Below are 5911 nucleotides of genomic sequence, written 5' to 3' on the forward strand. Positions count from 1 at the left end.
TTATATTGTTATTATATTGTCTTAAATGTAAAACGTATATTATAATATTATAGGAGACGCGTGCAGTGTGTATATAATACATTAATACAATATACCTATATTTTGTGCAAGCTCTCCGTCATCGCGGTGTATACGTATACTATATAGTAATAATATAATATGTATAATACTTACATTATAATTATTATTGTGTTTTACGCGTATCTACACCTATACGGTGGGAACATCCTCTCGGTGCGAATTTATACTCGAGGTGGATGGCCTCCTTCCGTTTTTCGCACCACAGGCCGACAGTCCGGTTAACCTAGCACAAACACACATAATAGGTGGTAGGTAGGTATAGGCATGTTATTAATATAATTATCGATATCGTATTGTACGCAGCCATATATGATATTATAAGCATTGATTGTAATATTAGTAGGTAGGGACTTACAATATTAATTGTTTAACATTTAATTATAGGTATTATAACAGTATAAAACTATTCAATTTTTGTGATCAATTGCGTATTATGATTTTTAAGTACTGCGCATTTAAATTTGATGATTGTACCTACCTCTATACACCGACGACAGGCATTTTATGTAGTATTCTACTAATTACTAACTGACCTTAGGCCGGCGTTGCCCGGAAAAAAATTGTGATTGTTCAACTCCTTTTGCAGGGTATAACTCGCTGTGCAAGCAATGTCTTTTTATGTGTAAATTAGATTATATTAGATTCGTTTGTGATTACGCGAGCATTGCAGTATATTCTCGGGTAGATTGCGGATCCTGCGTAGTACGGAAGTGGTAAGTATATAATTCTGTACTAAAATACATAGAAGTTCCTATGCGCCAACAAGCTTATCGCACCAATATATATATATCGAAACCAATAGCAACCATTTATAAACAATATTTTCCATCGTAAATCTCAAAATCCCTGTAAGAGCACCTCGGGTAGAGACCTACTGGTTCCAATAATTGTTGTGAATCTAAATCATCCAACAACAATTATTACAATCATACAACAATTATTGTAAATCTAAATCATCCCGGGAACCACTTAAAGTTTAAACACACAAAAAATTAACCAAGAAGTGTACACGTGAAAGTACTGTAACTGTACGTGCATCCATACGCAATGTACTTTATTTGTAATTAATTAGTACTTGTTATGGAAATGGCAACCATTAATATACAAAAAACACTCATTTATAATATTACAGATTACTATTATAATTTATAACTAATAGCAACCATTTATAAATAAATACAATTTTAAATTTTAAATTTTAAATCCCTGTTTGAGACCCTCTTAAAAATTCGTATTCTGGAAAATCTTTTCTTGGTTAGTCTATATTCCTTGTTAGTCTGGAGTTTTACATCGTAAACAATGAGAAAACCCAAAAATAGAAATATGTAATGGGCATGTAGTAGGTAAGATTGTAAGAACAACTAATAATAGCAAAAGCAAAAACATCAATCCCTGCTACCCGCTGGCCACTACCGAATGATGATGGTCTCATTAGCTGATACCTGTTTCATAGAATTGTGTACAAAGTATGAAAAATAATTATTGTTTTAAACCGACAAAAATAAACCAACATTCATGGATATTGGACTCACAAGCATAATAATATTATAATAATTGTAATTTATAATAATTTAATATTTATAAAACCCTATTAGAATTCCAGGTACCTATTTCAGTTATCGCTTAACCGATCTGTACGACCTCTGTCCTCTGCTTTAAAAAATTTTAAATTATGTATTTTTTTTTACCTGTAGACTCAAGTAGGTATCCTGAATATTTTCAAAATTAAATATGAAATTATCTCATATTTATTTAGATAAAAATTTACTAATTTTTATCTTTATCTAGATAAAATTTAGTATAATTATCTTTATCTGTATCTAGATAAAAATTATTACAGTCATCTTTATCTTTATCAAGATAAATTACAACAGTAACATTTTTACTTTTGAGCCCTCCCCCAAAGTACCTACCAACTAATAATAATTTGCTACCAGAAAAACACACACAAAGCTAAAGATAGAACCATTATCAATGCTACTGAATGTGGCGTCAGTATAACAAAAAATATACCCATCATTATAAAACCAATTATAATTATTACATAATTATAATAAAACATAATTAACTTAACGATATGGTCTTAATAAATGTTAATAAAATAAATTGATTTTAATCAGTGCTCGAATTGGGGGGGGGGGGGCGCAGGGGGACGGAGCTCCTCTACTATTTTTATTTTTTTTTGCGTACCCCAACTATTTTTTTTTTTACTTGGACGGGGGGACGGACCAAACTAATGCCCAAAATAATTTTTATTAAAATTTGGAGTGGATTTAAAGTGTTTTGTCAACGATAAACCTAATGAATACCTAGTAATTTTACATTTTTTAATATAAAAATATTTTTCATCCTATCTATTGTTTTGACTAGTAATGTTTAACCTTTTTGACTCATTAAACTTTTTTAAAAACAAAAAAGACTTGTCACGACCCATTTTTATAGATTACGCGACCCATGATTTGGTAGGGACACCGGTTGAATTCCTAATACCTTGCTAATTTTTTTATTATTGTTTGTTTGTATTTATGCCTAGTTTGGTAGTTCGCAGATATTATGTACCTACAATAAACTATTGTATTATAATATATCTGCAAAAAAAAAAAAATAAGTTATAAATTATGAATTCGAATAAGTTATGAATGAATTGAACAATATGCACACTTATGCACGGGATATTACGCAAAGCTAAAGTTTTTTTTCTTTCATGGATTAAAAAGGTGACACGAGTCGTGAAAATATTGTTACAAAAACAGTGGATCGCGAGTCAAAAAGGTTGGACACTACTAGTCAAAACCATAATTAGGATGAAAAATATTTTTATATTAAAAAATGTAGAATTCATTAGGTTTATCTTTGATAATAACTTAGATCCATTCTTAATTTTAATAAAAATTGATTTGGGCATTTGTTTGTAAATATCTGTGAACCAGTGTTCACAATAATTGACATAGGTATGCGTATATAGCACAAATAATTATTAAGATATTATCACTGATAATTATAAATCTTTTATTTCCTACCAAAATATGTAGGTAGGTATTATTTCTATCAATAAAAATTTCGAAAAATAAAATATGAATATAAAATATAAATCCATATTCACTTACATGTTACATAGGCACATATAGGTAGTTAAATATTTTATATTTGGAAATTTGGAGTAGAAAATTGTGTACCTAACTAAGGTGAAATGTTGTATTGAAAATTAGGAATTTGGTTAAGGGGGATGTGGGGGCGAAGTCCCCCTCGAATCTGCGTTGAATAATTTTGCACTTGGAACGCAGTTTATAAATTGTTGGATTGAGCTCCTCTATTTAATAATTCCCAATTCGAGCACTGCAGAAATTGTTATTTGTGGAAAATTATATTAAGAATATAACTGCGAGTTTTCAAGTCTCGACGACTGCCCGTCTGATAAATGATAATGATTAGCCTATGATTACCCATGTTGATGACTTGTATATTTTGTTAGAACATGACAGGCGATGCTTTCCTGATTCCTAGCTTAAATCGTGTTTCAATAACATCCAAATCTGTACAACTAATTTTAATTAGTTTTTTCATTTTTCGCGTTTTTATGTCATTTTTGTGACTTTAAAGGTCATATTTTTTTTAAAGATGTAGAGCATATTTCACTTTTTTTTACAATTGAGATAAAAGTTACGAGCAAATTATTTGTCATTATTTTATTTTTATATTTTCTACCAATCGGATAATTTAATTACAAAAAAGTGCCCATGGGCAAGACGTGGATGACGCTCTGCAAGTACAGTAGGTTACAAGTGGGTCACTGTGATACTGTATAATGGATGATAATAAAATTTAAATTCAATGATATAATATCATTGTATAAGAAAAACGATTTTGAGTGGAGACGGTATGTCAGTTCAGGTCCACTCGTTACCATCCGCTGCGTGGTACCAATTATTTTATATTCGTGATTTATTTTATTTATACAACTTCCGTGATTTTTATATTCATATTCGTTTGTAACTCGATCTCGCGCCTCCCATTGGCGGCGCCATGCCACTCGTCCCGCGACAAGTACGACGCGGCCGTACCGCCGGCCGGCTTCCTTCTCTTTGCTCACAGCCCTCGACCGAGCCACATGTATCGACAGTAATTCGCTCTCACCCGACGTCATGTCTTCCGACGCACCGACAAGCCGAATAGCGATACGACCTCGAACGGTCATCGCAACGACCTCCGCTCGTCTCGTCCCCGAACCCATGTTCCGACGGCGACTCGTCTCACCGACGTACCGAACGCTCCCTCGATCGCGCGTGCATCGAGCACCCCCGATTCCGTCGACACGATTGACCACGCGACCGCTCTAATATGTACCTACTTACTCTCGTACTGCGTACGACCAACGTGCATGTTATGAAACGCTTACAATAAACGATCTGACGCAACGCGTCACATTAATTCAGTGTCCTATTTATTCGCCACCTACAACTTGTCTACCTGTACCTTGCTGCAACGGAGTCTTATACGAAGCGTATGTTGGTAAGCGCGGTTGCTAACACTGCAGCAACGACACCACCTTTACACCACCGGTAACCGCACTTGTACCACATTGGTGACCTCAATTCAAAAAAAGGTATGCAGGTTTTACGGCGCACCGAAAACACGACGACAGCGCCCACGCGACAACGCATGCGACACACTAGCCGGCACGGCCGAAGCAAAACCACGTTCACGACACACGTGACACTCGCCGGCACCGCCGAATCAAAACCACGTTCACGACACACGTGACACTCACCGGCACCCCCGAAGCAAAACCACGTTCACGACACACGTGACACACATCGACGCTGCTGACTTGAACACACGTCCCGTTCCGAGTCGGCCCGATACGACCACGCGGTTTTCCATTTCGTTTTCTCTCTACGCAGTTTTTCTCTTTTTTTGGTGTTTCGCTCCATCGAACTGCAAAATGAGCTCCAGCAGCAGCGACGAGTCTCGCGAGAACGCCGCCCCGCAGCAATTTTGTTGGTGGCCATATCTTGGCTCGTCGCCAACCAAGGCGCCGCACGACGAGCTCAAAACCCAGGTAACGAGGCTGACCACGCAGGTCACACGCCTGACGGAGCAGGTGGACCGACTCCAGCGTGCCAGCTCGCACCCGACCGCCATGATCATTCCGAACAACGCGGTACTAACCGCCGTGACAGAGCCGAACTACGTGGACACAACCGAAATATGCTATTACCACGGCCATTTTGGCGCTGGGGCACGGAGCTGCCGTCCGCCTTGCCGCAAGTATACGACTGCTTGCAAAATTAAGCCTTAAGCTTCAGCCATATGCCATTTTTTATTTTTCTCAATTTTAAACACCCGGACCTCCCATCAACATTTTAACTCTCGGACCAACATCTCAAAATTTTTAACAACAGCAATTCAATTTTCAATTCGGACCACATCGCAAAATTAAATTATTTCAACTACAGTAAACTTCCGATCAACACGTATTAGCGTCCAACGACGGTCAACTTCCGATCATCAGGCAACGTCCAACTCCGGTGAACTTCCGATCAACAGGCAACGTCAGTCACTTTCCCGTAAACATTCGCCCAAGTGTGGTAGACACTCGTACGGCGAATTTCCGACTCTGACCGCCACTTCCGATCGACGCACGACGACCATCGACATTTCACCTGCCCATTCAACACTCATCCTCACACCAGCCGCAGGTCATGCTGAACGAGATGCAGTACGGGGAAGCTTGATTTCGACAGCCGCTACGCAGTTCACCTACCAACGTCTTAAAAAACTGGTTCGTTTTTTCCTTTCCGAGGGGGCGTAATGTGGTGATACAGGATCC

Source organism: Acyrthosiphon pisum, chromosome A2, assembly GCF_005508785.2.
Source record: "Acyrthosiphon pisum isolate AL4f chromosome A2, pea_aphid_22Mar2018_4r6ur, whole genome shotgun sequence".
Classification (NCBI taxonomy): domain Eukaryota; kingdom Metazoa; phylum Arthropoda; class Insecta; order Hemiptera; family Aphididae; genus Acyrthosiphon; species Acyrthosiphon pisum.